This window comes from Dermacentor andersoni, chromosome 2 (genome assembly GCF_023375885.2).
Source record: "Dermacentor andersoni chromosome 2, qqDerAnde1_hic_scaffold, whole genome shotgun sequence".
Taxonomy (NCBI): Eukaryota; Metazoa; Arthropoda; class Arachnida; order Ixodida; family Ixodidae; genus Dermacentor; species Dermacentor andersoni.
The window spans coordinates 139,776,153-139,795,883 of NC_092815.1; the positions used below are offsets into that span (position 1 = coordinate 139,776,153).

Here is a 19,731-nt window from a genome sequence, read left to right on the forward strand (position 1 = left end):
CTCTCATCCCCCTTCCTATTTTCGTGTCTCTATGACGACGTGAAGACTACGCAGTCGTTACACAAACGTTATGCTTTAGCTTGGCGAAAAAAAAAACGAGAACAAAGCTGGGCACATGTGCACGGCTTGCGTTCCTTGATAAATGTGACCGACTGCATTACAGTTTACCGCTTCAGGTGTGCGCAAGATGAAGGAGCTGCCAAAAAAAAAAAAGTGATCGTGACATTCTGATTCTTGCTCGCAACTTCCCTGATTATGCTTGCGGGGCTCTGTCAATGACCTGACATCACTCATCGTGCTTACAGTGTAACGCACATAAGGAGGAGCCAGTCAGGACGAAAACGGCAGGACCTTTCTTTCTCCTTTGCCCCATCGCATCGTTGCATCAAAATTCTGTAATCGATCGTCACGCTTTCCTAAGTTCATCCTGTACAGCGATGTCATCTCGCTGACTGCTCTCCAGTAAAATACTAGTGAGATGTTAGATTTAATACAAGAGGGTTGGTGAAACTTAGAAGCTTTATTGAACAAACTTTTTCAAGTCCAATGGTAGCTCGACAGGTAATTTTTAGAATGCCACAAATATTTCTCGAATGACTGGCACAGACGAGAAAATATGACGTGGATACTTTTTTTACAACGAACTGAACGACCTGTTGCGCTCTCTTGCACATGTATTCCGTGATATGGGCGCAGTCCATGATATATGCGTACCTAAGAGCGTTATTTTCTCCTAAATGCCATGTATTAGGAAACAAAGAATCAGTTTTTATAAGTTTTGCCTCAACATTTGAAGCAGTCACAACGGTGGCCAGCCCATTTACAGCCTACTAACGGCTTGCTTCGTACTACCGGACCAATTCTTCATCCTCTTCCTGTGTTCTCCATCAGTTATTACTTGCGGTACGCACTTAAATCAGTGCATTACTGCTGGCTTGCAGCGTTGGGTCATCGACGTGCCGCGGCTTCGTTGCCATTTTCGTTATCAACGTCTCGTCTTCATCGTCGTTCCACTGTCGTCACAGTCGCTGCAATCGTATCGCCGGGATCATCATCGACTATCGTAGTCCGTGTGATTGCATCTAAAGTAGGAGCAATGCCCGCAACGACGTATACGAGTTTCACACCAAGTTGTGTCCTTGGAAGTCAGGGGACTAACCACTGTCGCACTAAATGAGTCCGTAGTTGGAGGAACTGCTGAAGTCTGCTGTTTATTATATCGTCGGCATGAGGACAGGGTGATATTTGTTGGAGTTGTGCAACGGCCACAGCTAGCTGGACGCGTCAACGCTAAGAGAGCTAACAACAACACTGCAATGTTAAATCCTAAAGTTAGCGTGCGTGAGACCCGCAAAGCTCTTCAGGGCTTTCTTAGCTGGCGCACTTAAAACAAGCAGCATTATACCGCCCACAAACGCATCGAGAACGCTTTACTCGAACTTTCTAGTTAAGCCTTAATATCGCTATTATAGAACCCATTTTTGCAACATCAATGCTGTTTTGCGACAGCTTCTAAAACGCTGATATAGTGCTCTGAAGCTACACGAGTTGCCATAAAGCCTAATATTATTTAAATACGGACGTATGCATAAGTACTGCTGGCAACGCTAGGAATTAAATTTTCGTTTCTCTTGTTCATGGAAGCACCAGTCAATGTATGTTTCTTTAAGTTCACTAACGACTGATCAGGCTCTAAACGTATAGAGTGAAATAACGTGAAGATGTTGTCGACGGGAGAGGATTACGGCCACAACCGGTGCCTCGTCTTTCCAACTGCTCTGTTATCTTTCTGGGGAACAAAATTTGCGGCACAGGTCGTGGCGTTTATCACCGTGTGGAATCCGAGACACCACCGTTCGATTCGTGAAAGTGCCGCGCTGGGAAGGGAAGCAAACTTCCTTCGGGACGGGGGCTCGCTATAAGGACAAACAGGGACATTTGCTTCCTTCTATTCCTTCCCATACTAGTGTCATGAAGTCTGCTTTCGTTAGACGTGTTTTTCCGCGCACTACCGTTTCTTCAAAGCTCGTCTCCCGGCTAATGCTTATTCTTCTCCGCCGCTTCAGGCTCGGAGCCAAACAGCGTGCTTGCGACTCTCCCGACGCGGCGGCAACCTACAGGTGACGCGTTCAATAGGACGCACGACACAATGCCCCTGCGAGCGGCGAGCCCCGCTGACAATGAAAGGTCGCCGCGTCGGAGCTTTCGCCATCGAAAGCCCGGCCGCGGTGAGCGCTTCTGGGGCTAGCGCGTTAACAATGAAGAGGGTCGGAGCACCCAAATAAAAGAGAGGGCGATGTCTTCTTTTGCGGTAGCGGTTAGGCGTTGCTTGCTTCTCCACCTAACTTTCGGTGCGGTACCGAGGCCAGGGCGTCCCACCGCGCACTTGAAAACTGCGCATGCAGGCCAACCAGCTTACATGGCCGTGTATATAGACGCTCCCGCCCGAGGTCGAGTTCCGCTGGAGAGCGCCGTGGCGGTCTGTCCTGGCCCTTCCGTCGGAGCGGAAGCCGCGTGAGAATGGAGCCCGGTATTTCGCCGTTGACACGCGACGATGCGGGTCGCGGCCGCGCGCAATTCCTATTGTTGCGCCTTCCGGCTGGCCTCTCTGATGAATGCCCCCAATATGTGAATTTTCAATCCGCAGCCCTCCCGGGTAGCGACAGAATGCGGCGCGCCAGTTGAACCTTTCTCCACGGCCCATGGTGCGGCGTCCTTATCTGTGTATGCTTGCTCGCGATCCCGTTCGGTGCTCGAGATTATGTTTAGAAAGACGGGACGCCAGGGCGTTTGGGGAGTTCGGACCCTGGGAACATTGTCGAGGAGCCGCGCATTGTTGTGACGGTCGGGTCCCGGAGGAACGCATTGTGCGTTCGGCCTGCGGAATGTCGGGTTCGAGAACCCCGAGAGGTTAAGGTGACGCGAATGGCGTGACCCGGACCGGGCCGTGTCAAAACGTTGCTGCTGCTTGGGATTTCGGGGCTTTGACGCGCCTTCGAAAGCCGTGGCAACAATGAAGGACTGGTGCACTTGCATGCGTCTTTTTAGGCCCTTTCTTATGTACTCTGTAACTTGTGCCATATTTTAGTTCGACTTGACTAAATCTTGCAATACAAATCAACCCTGTGTTAGTTTTGTTTCTTTGTAAAAGAATAAGTGAGCATTATATGTATTACGCAGTTCATCGGTCACATCTGCCGTGCCGCCAGAAATAAGTGTTTTCCTAATTTGCTAATTTGGGCTCGTAGCCAAGGGCTGTTAGTACCTGAAGTATACTGTGGCACCCAAACAGCCATCAACTGCCCGATGGCGTAATTCGCCCGCGTTCTTTAAAGGGTGGCTCGGCTAATGGTAAGTTAAACTGTATTAGCAAATCACGCTTCTGCGATACCAGTGCAGTCGTCACAGTGATAGGAGGTTCAGCAAGTTAGCAACGACGCAAAACAAAACAAAAAGAAAATTATTTGGGATGTCGTATCAGCATGCTGAAGCATATTATGAGATTGCAGTGGCCACAGCTAGACGGTGACCAACGATAAGCGAGCGTCCATGATAAAGACGATGTAGAAGCTAGCGAACGAATCATGATAATAAAGGTGCTTCCACTGAACGTCGATACACCTCGTCTCTGCATCGCCCCTATATAGACTACAAGATTTTCACAGCGTCCCCTCTTGACCAGTTTATTATTTATTGCTACAGAATAACTACATTGCATTTTAAGGAAACCGAAGACACAACAGAATAACTTTCTAGTTCTTGTTGACTAGAACTGCACAGGTAAGCGAACAGATCGAATTCTATGACGTCGCTGTGACTTTACCGAGTCTCAGGTATCGCTGCGTACAATTCGAAAGAGGGATATTCGGCCTTCTTATGCTATAGAAATAGTCCAATCCTTTTCTACAAATAAACATAACGAGTAGCGTTACAGGACACTTAACATTATAATTAAAGCTGGTTTTGCTTTCCAGTGCTCCTTTACGCTGCCAACAGGCACCGAAGGAAGAAAGGACTTTTTTTTTTGTTTTTTGCAAATTAAAGTCATTCTACCCCTCCTCCCCCCCCCCCCCCCCCTGTCACAAGACCTCAACATGCTTTTATTGCACACTTTTTTGCACCATGTACACGTATTTGGCGGAGCACATGTTTTGTTTATATGAATTAAATAGGAAATGCTGCGTACTATTCTGTCAGCGGCTATTCGACAAACAGTAGAGCTGCCGTTGAAGCTCAACCGAGACGCAGACGAGAGCAGCCTTGTAACATTTTTGAATGATATAGCACAATGCATCTTTACTTTGACACCATGAAAGTGACACAGTGCATCGGACATGAAGTGAGCAGTTGTCACGGTAGCGATCGATGCGGCGGCGGCTGTCGAACTCAGATCTTTACTCCTATTCCTCAAAATTTTACAGCGTAAACTATTATGGGCTCATTCAATGGCCGTTTCGGTTGGCGATGTTGTCCGCCGCCGCCGCCGCCGCTGCCGGTGTCCGACGCAGCTATCGCCAGGCTCCTACCGACTATAAGGAAGAAAAATAAGTTAAGGAGATGTATAAAGATTGCTGGAATGAAAAACATGTATCGCATACTCTATTAACTAAAGCAGGCTAGATGACTTTTGGCGACCACCTCGTTTCAAATGGGATGCCAATAAATCATCATATTCATCATCATCATTACCATCGTATGGCGCCACTTGTCACGCGGTGTGAGATGCGCGCCGCGTATTCTCGATACGTGAGCACTTTCGATTGCAGCTGCATATTATTACACCAGGTCGCACGCTATGTAGCAGTTGCAGAGACACAAGGCAGTTTGCGTTTCCTGTCAAGTATGTGGCTCCTACCCACTGTGAGAGATTGGCCATGAAATGAATGGATTGTCTTGAGGAAGAAAAAGAATGTCAAGGAGATGTATACAACAAATGCTAGAGCGAAAAACATGTAGACAGCATATCTAATTAGATCAAGCAGTCTATGTGGCTGTTTGTCACCGCCCCGTTTCAAAGAGGATGCCAATAAATCATCATCATCATCAACAACGACAACAACAACAACAACAGCGTCGTATCGCGCCACGGGTCAAGGGATGTGACATGCGTAGCCTCGATACCCCTGTTTTCACTTCGGTACACTTTATGGCGCCTCCTCGCAAGGTACGAAGCGCTACTGACGAAGCGAATCATAGAGCTACGTTAATGGATGCGGTCGGGAAACTTCGGGTTCGGCACACCGCTGTGCACAGAGCAGCACAACCCGTAGCTCGCCGTTGATACAGGGTGAACGGTTCAGCTCGTTCTCGTGAAAACGACGCAAAGAGACATCGCCGCGAAGGCTCTCTAATGCGGGCTGTCGAAAATGGAACTCTTACTTCGCCGCCCCTAAAACTTAGGCTGTGAGTCTGCTGGGTATGCTGCCCAGGTCTCTGACTTTTTTATTCAGCAGGAATGCTTTGAATACGTACCGGCACATTGTGGCCAACAAATTGCAACACCATTGTTTGCGCGCCGATGCATCACAGCGGCCGTCCAAGGCAATGAACAATAAACTGCACGCGCTTCTTCAGCCACTGCCAAAAAAATTCGGTGCTGGCGGAAACAACAATCATCCGCTTACTCGAAGCCTTTTACCCGTCTGCCTGCGAATTTACCTCACGTTTCAAGCACTTCATGCAAACGGCAGTAATTTCCCGGGAAGTATGTTTACCCGTGACAATGCAGCGACGATAGCGCAGACATGGTTTCCTGTGTTCGCTCGACACCTTACCGTGCGGCAGTATACAGTCGCTCACCTCAAACTTGCTTAACCTGTAGGATAATATTGACCATGGGTAGAAGAGTTTCATCAAGCGGCCGCACATTTCTTCTACGCCACAGTTATCCAAGAGTGCGCAACGATGGCAGATATGCAAAAGTAAAGTTGGATAATGCATTGAAAGGTTGTCCTAATAACGGTACGCATTTCACTGCCGTTGTAAAACGAACAGTCGTGGTGCACTTGCAAGGACTCGTGTCAGCTAGTGTAATATACAGTATGCGCGTGTACACTTTGTAAACGCGGCCTCGCTCAACATATTCGGATCAACATAACTCTTCTACCTCCTACACCCGCCGTGAATGCTAAAGTTTCAATTTTCTCCTTGTATATTATATATATACTGTATCTTTTAAGAGCTCTGTAACTGATACTGCTGTGCGCTCTTTTAGAATGCGTTCGTTCGAAATCCGCACACGGCACTATTCTGGATTCCCTTCCCGTTAATGACCACCACCTCGTATTCGCTTCAAGCCACTTGCTAACCTAGGAACAGCTTTTTTTTTTTTTTTTTGCCAATATTGAAGAAAAATTTGCTCCAATCACTACCTCACAGCTACGCGCGTTGTATGCGAGGCGATGCCATTCACATCAAGATGGGAATGGGTAAACAGGCGTTGGGGAACACTTAGTGTTCCGCAAGTTTCCGACCCGCTGACAACCCCAAATGTAGTTGATGGAATGTCTGTATAAAAGGATTACGCTAAATTTTGTAGGTTGGCCGAAGTTGGTGAGAAAAGAAATTCAAGTGAATTCAAGTTTCTTTTTCCACAAACCATCCTGGACAGGGATATTGGCCAAAAGATGAATTGACAGCGTTAATTGGTCCATAGACCTCTGCTAGAAAGCTGAGTAAAATCCGACATGGAAGTACACATATGGGAAAAGAATAAGAAAAAAAAACCGCTGTGTTATATGCAATCTGAAGGTAAATCGGTCATCTAATGCAATAATAATTTCACAATATTTTTTTGCAAACAATAAAAATAATAATAGCCATTCAAATAGTGCCAGAAATACACCTGTTAAAAAAACACGTCTTTATGTATAAAACTATTAAATTCTATTTTAAGCAATAGCAGAAATCCAGATGCAATTAATTGAACGTAACGTTGCGTAATAAAACACGTAACATTAATAACAGCAATAACGTACTAATATTTATCAAAGCATACTAATATTTCTACACATAAACTGTTACAGTCACGCAAGCAATGGTTTTCCATCATACAGAAACAAATAGATGAGAACTAAGGTACAATAACTTACCATTCATCAATGGTATGTTATAAAAAATGGGATGTTACGTAAGTATAACTACAAACTTGATCGCAATAAAAACGCAATCAGGTGCGCAGGAGTTTTAAAAGAAATACGGTAACTTCAGTCCTTCACTCTGCAGCCCGAACACTTTTCTGTTCCCGATTTCTATATGGTGTATAAACAATCTTCAGATGTGTAACCTGCGCTATAGTTGTTTCCTCAATTGCTCATATTGAACCTTGCAGGAATAGCAGAGTTCTCGCTGTCACTGAATGTAGCATAGTTTTTAATCACGAGGATTCCTGGGCTTAGCAAATGCAGGCAGCGAGCCTTTTCTTCCCAGGAATGCAATGATCGCGATCGAGTAGTAAAAAGAGTTTCGTCAATTCGCTATATTTCGCTGATGACGTTCCATTTTGTCGGGCAGTAATAAAGCTGCTTGTCACTCTCTCTTACAACTAAGGAAGTGGTAACATACATGTCGATTTGAACTTTTGTTAGGGTTTCTGAAGCACGTGGCTATACAAATAGACATTACTTTGTCTTACAAAAGAAGTTTGCGATATATCACTACAAGTAATGTGATCGGGCTATTTATGGCCAGCTGCTGCTGCAGACATAGTATACGCGCCGTGCACGCCGACGGACGCGCCACTGGTGGCGGCCTTGCGCAGAACACGCGGGAGAGGAGCCTGGCGCGCGCCGTAGTTTGTTGTGTCGTTGACCGTGCTTCTCTCTCTTAATCACGTTTTCCGAGCAAGATAGGCAACACCATTCGCACGTGTGGGGTGGCCAAAGCTTCAGGGAATGTCGAAGAAGAATTGTTGCTGGGTGGGGGGCTCAAATACCGGTGAAAACGTGCCGGCGATACGGTTCTAATCATTCCCGGCAAAGCCTCATCAGCGGGAGCAACGGTAGCAAAAATAGATCGTCGCTTCGAAGGGAAATTTCTTGTTCTCATCCTTTCCTTTGTCTCGTCGGTGTTTTTTCCCACTCGATCATAGACGCGTGAGCAACGAAGTTCGTCTGCAGTGCAGCATGAGGTTTAAAGGCATTTCGCTAAAGTTCTTAATGCTGTTTGCCGCTTATGTTGTTTTCCGCTTCTTTACCGCGTTGCGCTAGCTAGGCAGCACGACTGCACGAGCGCATTGCGTTGTATGTTAAAGCTACTGAAGTTTGCAAGAACTGAAATTGGTTGGTTTCATGTGGCGCGGTAAATCCTCGCACCAGCTGTCGCACACTTCATGTTTTTACATCTATTTTATGCGTGGCTTCGCCTATGTTTAACTGTTGCTACTTGCTCCATGCATAACTCTTGTCGATTGTTTTGAGCTGCGAAGTTTTCACCCTGCCTTTTTGTAAAGGGTTTAAATCACGCTGTGTCTTATCGGAATGATACCAAGGAAGTGCTTCTTTAACAGCTTTATTCTTTTCGCCCGAGGGCATCTTAGATATCATTTGCGTTTTTTGGAAATGTGTTTAGAAAATAGGTAGTTCAGAGCGATAATTGCTAATACCTGCTGTATATGGTATTTTTGTTCCATTTCTCGCGGAAAAGTTCACGTCCCGTTTGGGAAGTCATCACACCTCGATGCTGCCTGAGAAAACTTAACACGCGAGTGATTTGTTTGTTTCACAACGTAGTCCCTTCTTGCATGTGAGTTTTGTATCAACTGAATTCTTTCTTATACTTACGCTGCAGATGACTAAACCGGGCCTTGCCGCCAGCGCTCATCTACTTTGACTGGCGCTGCTCTGCCTTTAAATATATCATGTGGCACCTCTCTCTAGTAACATAAAAAAGTACTGAAAAGTTAGTCAGTCTTTAGCTTTGTACGTTTCCAAGCAGCTCCCTTGAGGAACTTAAAATTCCACAAACTGCAGCGGGAACGGTGGTTCATCGGCGTATGCAGCAGAACTGCATCGGCGGTACACCACTAACACGCGCTTTTATTAACCCCTGTGTTTGGTGACTTCGTTGGCTAGTGTACGCGTTTCCATCAATAAATTGGCAATTACTCTTCTTGAGGTGACTTCGACTGCACTTATTCGGCGATGTCACATGTATTCATCGGCAGAAAAATCACAAAGGTTGCACCGTGCGGATTTGTTTGATATAAGTCTGCACTAACGACGGGTGCTTATTATTCTTGTACAGAAGCAGCATTGCGGCAAGGGTAGAATAAAAAAAAAAACCATCGAGATATCGCACCACTCAACAAAATTTATCGGCTAGTGAACATGAGCTCCACGTCATGTAAATGGGGTTCATGGCGTTTGTCTGCGGGACACACCTTGCACGTATGTGGACCATGTTGTCCCAAACACCGGTAACATCGTGTTCATACCCGCTCGCACAGAGGTCAGCACCTTCCCTACAGCTGTCACCGCAGAAGAAGCAGCCTGGCACCCGAACGAAGGAGAAATCGCAGCCGCGAACTTCAGCCATCCTTGCTGCAATGGGTTGTCGTCTGCTACTGCTCCCGCGTGTACTGTTGGAAGCGTCCGCTAGGTGGCTTTCAGTGGCGCCTCTATAGGCGGTGCACGAGGCGTATAGCATTAGTAGTATAGTATAGTCATAGTATTGTAGACGTAGGAAACATTCAGGCTACGTTGTATTATATTCTTCTATTTCAGTGAGTGCGAAACGCATTTGTCTACATTGAGAGACATTTGGCACTCTTTACACTAACTGAATCATCATCAGCAGCAGCAGCCTACTTTCATATCCACTGCAGGACGAAGGCCTCTCCCAGTGATCTCCATTTACCCCTATCTTACGCTAGCTGATTCCAACCTGCATCTGCAAACTTGCTAATTTCATCGCTCCCCCGAATTTTCGGCCGTCCTTGACTGCGCTTCCCTACCCTTGGCACCCGTTCTGTATCTCTAATGGTCCACCGGTTATCTACCCTACAAATTACATGACCCGCCAAGCTCCATATTTTTTTCTAGTAATGTCAATTACAACGTCGGCTATCCCCATTTGCTCTCCCACTTCATCGCTGTCATCCTTTCTCTTAACGTTGCGCCTAACATATTTTGTTCCATCGCTCTTTGCGCATTCCTTTATCTTGTCGAGCTTCTTTGTTAACTTCCAAGTTTTCTGCCCCATATGTTAGCACCGGTAGAATGCAATGATTGCACATTTTTCTTTTAAACGACACTGGTAAGCCCCCAGTCAGGATTCGCCGATGACTGCCGTGTGCACTCCAACGCATTTTCTTCTTCTGTCATCTTCCGTCTCATGGCCGCGCTCGCCTGTGAGTAATTGACCTAGATAAACGTACTCCTATACAGGCTCAAGAAGCTAACTGGCGATTGGATATGTATCGCGAAATAGGAATAAGGTTTGGGCATTCTGTGAATGAGCAGATTTTTAACAATGAAAAATCATCAGCTAAGAGCAGACATTTACATTGATTTTTGAAGGTGAATGTTTTACGCTTCTTCAGAAAAGAACCATAATGACGGTTACAATGAAAATTAGAGCGAGGTCAGTTGGGGCAAGCGTATCCGCAGCCGGTTACGCATCACTGGGAGAAAGGGAACGGTGTGAGGCAAGGAAGGGGAGACGCAGGTGATGGTGTAATAGTGCGATGAATTATATACACATTGCCTAATAATAGCATATCGTGCAGGTGCTCCTGCCTTCAGCCTGTTTTAGCGGTACTCCTTCATAGACACAAAAAAAAAAAAAAATAGCGAGCGATTCGTCAAATAATTTCCAATGTTTTCACAGCGGGAAAGCATCGAGGACGAGGTTGTCTTCCAGTTCCTTAATATTTTCATTCAATACAGGAACAACAATTTTACAGACATATAGAAATGCTGCATCAACATGTCTGCTCTTATCAATGCATGTGGTTTCGCTGATTCGCTGTGTCTCAAATCCGAACAAGAAGCAACTGCTGAACACCGTTACAGATTGTATGTTAGACTGGAGATAGCAGGCGAAACGCTCCTGAATGTGCTATGTGTATTTATTATAGCGGGTTTTGATACTCAGCGTGCAGTTATAGTTATGAATATTGTTTGGTAGCTACTTTAACCGGGGATTTTCTGTCTGCCTGTTTACGGGTGGCCTCATGAATTAGTGGCATTTTGAACGTGGGGTTTCAATGACGTCTCACTAACACTTGTCTCCTTATTCGGCATTACAGGTGTGAAAAAACTTAGGATACCATGAAACCGGTGCCATCTTTCAGCGTAAGGTGAGTGCCGACGCATTTGCGCCTCTTACCGCGGCTGCACCGTGTGTGGTCTTCACAGGCATGCAAGGCAACTGCTCCTTGGCCGTTGTATTTCTTTGGAAAGTGATTCTTCTTCCTGCGTGTAGCCACCGAAAGAAGCGTTTTAAAATATAAGTAATCTCCTCGCGTGATAGATCTTACTTCAAAGTTCCAACCGCGCATTTCTTTTTTGGCTTTCTGTTATTCCAAATGCGTGATACCATTACCCTCTGGACACATTTGCTCAGTGAAACCTTCCGTTCATGCCCAGCTGTTTCGAGGCGTGCTGGCGTATGATCCCTGCACGGAAACAACACTGTTGGTATCGGCATCGTTCATTTTTCCCGTATCTCGGCAATTTTCTTGCTTGCGCTAATGCTGCCGATTAAATACGGCTCTGCCTAGAGTCTTAATTTATTGAAGTTTGTTTCCTGTGTTATCAACATGTCAAAGCCCCTTGCGTTGTTCTATGCAGTGTGGCCGATGTACACTAGCCCGCTATAGGCTGTTTCAAAAATAAATATTTGGCGCAGTGTTTAGAGGGATTGAGTACTGGTGTCACATCAGCGCAATATATAATAGTGTGATTTACTTTGTGTATATTTCGGTGTTTGACAATATCTGGTTGGGTCTAGCAATATGCTAACCGCGCCGTCGTCGCCAACATAAATATGTTAATTTAGCACTAAGAATGTGCTTCGTCTTGAAACGAAAACGTCAACAAAAATTAGAGAGTTCAAGTAGACTTTTGACAAATCGACTTGAGGTGAAAATTGACTTTTCAGCTTAGATTACCTGCTTTATTGAATGCTAAACGAACTCTAAACCGAGGAAATAATGAAAGTTATAGTGCTAGGTTACGCATATAAAATCAGAAATATCTGTATTTTGTAAGTAAAAGACACGTTGTCAACAACAGCGATGAAAACGACGATGACGACAATAACAACGACAAACAACGAGAACAAGACAACAAGAACAACAACAACAACAAGAACAGCAACAATAATAGTAATAATAATACTTTATTGTCATTTTGCAGTGCGGTACATAACATACCGGGCCGGCCAAACCCAAGAAAGAGGCTTGCGGGACTAGGCTCGGCAACATCTGCGACCGAAAAAATGAATTGCAACAAAAGTCACTGGAGTCCCACACACTGAATAACATTGTGCATGAAAGACAGAAATCCAATTGACAAGAACATCAAGCAAACGAGCAGACACAGAGAAAAAACAGACAGCAAGCATACACAGTTTCACATTAGCTTAATCATCTGCAATTAATCTGCTTTAAGCAAAAATATAATCAGGCATATTATTGAATATTTGAGGAACATAGACACATCTTCTGACTTTCCGTACTGCAATTTCAATACGTGCAACAAAAGTATTGTTGAAGTTTCTGCAGGACACCAAGCTCGACGAGTGGCTCTAGCAAGACAACTGTCTCATGTACGTACATAAGCACTCACCACTTCTCTTATCATCATCATCCATCCCAGTACTTTCACTCCTCTGCCCTCTTCCCCAGTGCAGAGTAGCAGACTAGAGCGCACTAGCTCAGGTCGACCTCTCTGTCTTTCCTATCAATAAATTCAATTCAATTGCCGTATCTTCCTCTATAATGAGGTGTAACGTAGCGCAGCACTTGCCCTAATGCTTTAGGAGCAACATAATTACGTTTGAACTCGGAGTTCCAGACGTGTCGCAACACAACTGTTTGAGTGAATAGAGTTTTAAGCGAAGGGAGACCAAGATACACCGACAAATTAGCATTGTCAGCCACGGACCAACTGTACGCATAACATTTTAGCACACTTCTCAATATGCTATCAATCCACCACTGCCAATGAGCAGAACGAAATGAACATAGCGTAACTCCGAAACACAATATGTTGCATGCAAGTGCAGCCATTATCGCTATTTTCGCAGATGTGGGTAGAAAATACCTAATGTTAAACAGGAATCAGGTGACGCTCCTGAGCCTAGTACAAGCGTATACTAAGTGTACTAAGTACTTCATGTTCAATAATGAAAACGTTCCATGTTAGCCAAGGGTCCGTGTGAATGAGGAATAAACAGTGAATTTACCAGCAGTGTCTGAGCCAGTGTTTAGTTTGATATTTTACTTAAGGCTAGGTAACAATGGACGACGAGAGCTGAAATACGTCGTTTGCCATCAGTCTGTGAAGTTCCAAACGCTGCAAGATTCAAAAGAACACAAGCAATCTGATTTTCAAGCACGCCGAGGCACTTCTTCCAATATATCCTTAAAACATTTGTAGTTTAATGGCGCTCCTGAAAGGATAGCAAAATACTGCAAGACGCTCAAGGTCGCATTTTAACAGGGCATCGGCAATAACGGACCCTTACGCAGGTGAAATAAACAGCTTTGTCATTTACCGATGTTGTCGCTGGATTTAGCAACTTTCTTGTCTGCTTCAAATCAATTTTTTTCAATACAGTGAACGATGACATTTTAGTGACATGATAGAACCGTTGGAGACACTTTAGTCGCCTCTAAGCTAGGAAAGTCGCTTGGAAAGCAACTTTGTAGAGAGCATCTTTATTCGAAAGCTACACGTAAGAGCCCGAATTTGGCTGTAGGTCACGTAGGCTCTTTGGCCGTGATGAAGCAAAGGTTGACTTGGTAGGATTCATAGTGTGCTCTCACAATGCACGATTTCTTTTATTTTTTACGAAACCAATTTGAGTGGATCATACGCTCCTGGCTCTTCACTTTCACTAAATACGTTCCAATTATGGACATGTACAACTTTTTTCTCGAAAACAGCTGGTGAATGATAGCATAGACCAACTATAGAATAACATGTACAGGCGTATACATATACAGGGTGTCCCATGTAACTTGAACCAAACATTAAAAATACGCAAATTCTACGTAGCTGGACAGAACCGACGTAATGTAGTTTGCCGTCAGATGGAGATTATCAGATTATTTTCTTCATTCCGCTTAATTAGATAAGTAGGCCTAATAATTATTCAGCATCTCAAATATTATAATTAGATGATATATGTCAATGAGAAAATTGTAGAGCAATATGAAAATCTTCCGATACGGGTTTTTATTGGTCGATACGTGCTACATAGAAGTGTTATTCTGAGCGTGAAATAAGCCCGCAAATAAATGCATAATGCCTCGAGCGGGCTGTCGTTGGGCAATCTTGTGTATAATATTTGAGCAATTGATTCATTAATGAAGACTAATTATCAAATTAGGCGGGATGAAACAAAATAATTTGACTATCACCAAGCAAAAACATTACTTGAGTTCTGTCGAGATACGTGGAATTTCCATAATTTTAATTTTTGGCTCAAATAACGTGGGAGACCCTGTATACGGAGAAGCGGCTTGGCACGTTTCCGTGAGCCTGAAAACACTGCTTCCTTATAGCATGGATTTCGGACAATTATGTTGGTTAATTAAACAGTATCTCTAATGCTGCTTCTAAGTTAAACGTAGACAAAAGTAACCCAAATAATTTCTGTGAACGTTATCCGCGAAGCGATCACAGAAAAGCTGGGGAAATTTTCTAAATCTGGCGCATCCCTAAAGAGCTTGTTATTGCAGTAATAATAAGAAGGGTGCGAAATAAGATTATGAAATGCGAACAGTCCTTAGAAGCGACGTTATTGGCTGCAAGCTACATTGTGTACTATTTTAGACGCTAGAAGAACTACTGAAGTTGTTTAGCATTACAGCCGGATTACCGTTACAGCCAATAAATAAATGAATAAAATATCGGGGATGAACCCTGCTCACCAACACCTGCATATCTTGACGAATAAGCCTTCGCTGATATCAGTTTACTTATCTACTACGCACCCAAAATACTCCAAATTGCCCAAAATAAATTTCCAATGAAAGTCACCGCGCCTAATCATCAAATTTGTCGCAGAGCGTCATGTTCTGGAGTGAACCTCTGCGGCAACATAATCTATGCTGCTTCGTTCTGAGGTGTCTTCTGTACTCTCCTTCTGGCGATTAGGAACATTGATATGCGATGCACAAAACAGGCACACATATTCCGTTTCGCGGTTCCTAGGGCCGCATCCTTTGCAAGTAATCGCGCTGATGCCGAAGTCGTGCAACTTAATACGCGACGAAAAAGTGATCCTGCACAACGAAAGCAAGGCACAGAATTGACGTTCTTATACGGTTAAGCTGTTGTCAGCCTTTATTTATTGCACAGGTTTCAATAAACTTGCAAAATGAGTCGGCATTATTTTAGCACTTTTTTTTTTCATTAGGTACGTGAAAACGCTCTATAGAAAACATGCTAGAAACGCAGAACTGTTTTCGCAAATCCCGGAAAACAGAGCCTTCACGGTCAATGTAACATACGTGAGGAACTTTTTTTGTTTGTGTGATTATACGCAGGGATAGAAAAGTGATTACAGGGTCCTGGAAGAACAACGAAAAAGAAGGGAACGGAACCTGCGCTTTCAGCCCTGGCGCCGACGTTTACACGTCGAGAGCCGGTCGCCGGAGTGACGAATCCAATGCCAAGGCAAAACCGAATCCAATCGCGGCGCCGCTTCGGCAGACGTCAAGAATGCGTTCTCGCCAAAACGCTGTGTCACGGGCGTGACGTAAAGGAAAAAAAGAACGATGATAAAGAAAAGAAACACGAATTACATAAGCCGCGGGTGACCCGGAAAAAGATTCTAGCGTGCTTCCCGGCCGACGCGAGACGGCGCGCGCGTCGTTCTCTCGCTACACGTGACGGGCAAATTTCGAACGCTTGTTCCTGGCGACCTTTGACGTGTACACTGGGGCGTTAATGCCCATCTTACGCGCCGGATCTCTCGACGTTCCTGTTTTCTTGCTTGACACGTGGAGAGGGATGCCGAGCGATTAAGCTAAACGTCGTGGTGCCGACGATTCTCGAAAATTCAGAGTGCCGAGGATCCTCTGCCGAAGACTATGCGCTACGAGGAACGCTGAGAGCGGAACTCGCTCGAGGAAGAAATTGCCTGGGAGACGACCTTACGTTTTCCTTTTGTCTTGTGCAGTTTAGTGGCTTCTACGCTTCTTTCTTTTTAGTGGTAGCGCAACCACGATCAACAACTGTCATTCCGTAGCTTCGTCCGGAGCAAATATAGTGCCGCGCCGATCACGTATGTATGTGCGGGCCCTTCACGGAGTCGTAGCTCGGTTCCCCCCCCCCCCCCCTCCCTCCGTAAAGTTATAGCGAGCGTCGCAGCATTCCGAAAGTTCAGCGTACCGACACCAGGGGGCGCGCTCTTCTCACCCGCACACAGCTTGAGTGCCCGCCCCCGTAGTCTTGTCCGTGCCCTTCTTACCCAACTCTAAGCGGACCGACGCGGTCAGGGCCTCGTCTGGTGGTGCGTTGTCGGTCGCGCGTGCCGAAACCGTTTCCTCCCCGCTCTCGTGTTCTTAACTTCTTAATGCCGGAATGGCGTGCGGAGCACCGGACATCGTCACGGCACTGACAGCCCAGGCGCGCGCGGTTCGCGTGCGCTGCGAGCACACCCGTAATCACCTTCGCCGCTGAGTAAACACGAGTGCTTTCGCGTTCTTATTTTTTTTTTGTTCTCTCTCTTATTCTCCTCGTGCTTATGTGATGACTTTGAGGCCTATACCCTCCCCCCCCCTCTCTTTTTGCTTAACTTTCCGCCTTCCCACTCGGCACTTTACTTCCTTTTCTTTTACTTTGCCTTCGCGTACCGCTCGCCTTTGTTCAACCCCAGTCGACACGTCTCCGCCGCGGTCAGTCTCGAACCGCGGACAGCGCACGGCCCGAGGAAAACGGACGCGCGAGTGCCTTCGACGAAGGAGTGACGCGTGCCGTGCGTGGGCGGTCATTCGAGGCCGATTCGAGAGGTGCTGACCTTCGCCGAGCGCACTGCTATACATATAGAGGTCACTGCCTCTCACTACAGATAAGCGAACGAGATTTCTGTTATTTTCGCCTCTATTTCTTTTTTCCCTGAAAGTGTTTCTTCTCTGGCTGCTTCTTTGACAGCATTCCGTCATACTTATTTGGAACTCTATCTTTTTTTTTTTTTTTCGGGAAGCGCGCTTTAATAGCACTGTTTTAGTCACCTAACGTGGCGTGGAATGTGTAACATGATGGTTCTCGTGGGGATGTCCGCTTATGTTGTGCCAAACGTTTCGATATGTTCTTGTCTGTATGAATGTTTCATTCGGACCAGTTAGGGGATAGATTCCAGACAAGAAACCAGCTACAAAAATGCAGCTTGAGGGCATCTGGGGCCCAGCAAACAAATACAGGCATATATTATACAGAGGCGGCCCGCAGACAGTTTATGTCAACAGGCACTGACGAACTTACGCACTTACGACCTTGAACTTTGATAGACAGTTACCAAAATACCACCTGTGGTATAGTAGTGAAGGGGACAAGGTTGGCTTTGGTGCAAAACAGCATACGTACACACAAAATGGCATATATCTTGATGCTACGTGCAGAGTATAGAAGCCGACAACTTCTGCAACACAGGTAATGACACCCCGGTGTTATGCAATATCAAAAGCTGCTTGATATTGTCCGGAAACATGATCTCATATGTCTCCTTCGCCTTTACGCTATTCATTTACACTATGGAACATATATTTCATGAGGAAGAAAGACTTGGGAATGCAGGAGAAGTTCTGGAAACGAAAAAAAAATGTTCGCGAAATATCAATAGGTGTAATTAGTGATGTCCCATAGAGCAAGCGAGGTTCTGGAAACAAAGTGTGCATGGTTACGTTAACTATCATTATCTGACAATCTTGAAACTCCTTTGCGTTTATTTTTTTCTATTTATTGCAGGTTGACAAATAGCGCAGTTGCTTACTACTCCCATAGATTAATAGTGGTAACAAGTCAGAAACACATGAGGACTGCACAGTCGTTCTATGTGCCCATTGTCAGCCCGGGAATGTTAGTTATGTTCAGTTATCTGTGTTCAATCTCTGCTACTTGACTTGTGTTCTTCCTGCCTCAAAATAGTGGTTCTTTTTCCTTCGCAACTGCTCCTTGTGCTTCGTTTATGCTACGTGAAGTTTACACCTCATTTACCTCTGTAATGTTTTTTTCTTGTTTTTAGTTTTCAATCTTATTTACTGCATCTCCCTACTCCCTCGCATAATTTTAAACTAAATAATTATCTTAATTAGCATGAATCATGTCCAATCACAGTGTTCTAGGCAATAACCAAGACTGTTGGTGATTTTGTTTATTATTCCGAGTAAAAGACACTCTTATGAGCCATGGCGAGAAGAATGCCGAGCAGCGCCGTAGAGCAGGGCGGATACCCGCAGGCTACTGCCAAGTATCGGACGGCCACTTTGACAATGAATAAGAGCAGCAGTTGCTATCGCTGCAGTAGTGGCATCTTATTGCTAATTACCATTTTGAGAAGTGCTACTCCCTTTATTGGACAAAGGACGGGCGCTATGATACCACGCTCTCGTTTTCACCACTGTAACGCTCTTTCTTGGTTCCTTATTGACGTGATAAAACATATCTGAACTCTGCGAAATGAGTGAGGCGTTGGACGGCGGCCCCTCTTGCCTGGGATGAGTGGACCCTAGCAATAAACGTATATATAACAAAGAAGTAGGAACGACGAACACAAGTACGCAAATAGTAAAAGTAATTATAATAATAAATAAGAAAATAATAATAAATAATAATAATAATAAATGAAAAAACAGCAACAGGTTCCAGCTATATTGTAGGCTCTGAGCTTATTTACTTCGACAGCCGCATTCTCCTAGACGAAAAACCTTATTTTAAAATTAGCTTTGGTCACCCACGTATTCCTGACTGAACATGCCGAATATCAGTACGGAAAAAAAATCAAAAATAATAATTACAACAACAACAAAATGAAACTGCAAGACGCTTCGAATCTTCTAAAAGAGCCGGAACATCTTGTACGCACAAACAACTTGATAAGCGATAGTATAGGCCACTCTTATAGGAACATGTAGACGCTATTTCAGATCAACATTAGGGTTTAAAAAATCGAGTTCCCTTCTTTCTACGAACTCAAAAGCCGTCTATGTACGAGAACGCACGAGAAATGACGATCATTTGAGAACATGGCCTTTCGCACTTTTTCAATTTGCTTACACAAGTGCTCGATGAAATACGCCACACACACAAAAAAAACTCAGCTTCATCCCACGGCAAGGCGTCGACTGATCAATTCACTGAGTCACTTTGAGCGCTTTCCGTCTTGCTGACCAGGCCAGCGTCAAACGAGACAACTCTCGAAGCGGCAGTGTCAAACGCATGCTCGCGCCATCAACTTCAAAGCGTGTCACAGCAGCAAAAGTAAGGACGGATACGGGATAGGAGAGGGCGTAACAGGAGGACGAGGAGGTGCGTGCGGTCTTTGGAGCGGCAGCCG

The 19,731-nt window shown here is 45.0% G+C and overlaps 1 protein-coding gene across 4 annotated transcripts in view; it reads left to right on the forward strand.

Moving 5' to 3' along the window:
* LOC129387311 (uncharacterized) overlaps positions 1-19,731 on the forward strand; it is a 563,661-nt gene that overhangs the window by 149,870 nt on the left and 394,060 nt on the right. For 2 of the 4 annotated variants that reach the window (XR_008614582.2, XR_008614581.2), the window contains exon 2: positions 11,249-11,299. The exons of the other annotated variants lie outside the window; for them this stretch is intronic. The gene's annotated coding sequence lies outside the window, so the exon portion shown is untranslated. The remainder of the gene's footprint in view (positions 1-11,248; positions 11,300-19,731) is intronic. 4 annotated transcript variants of the gene reach the window in all.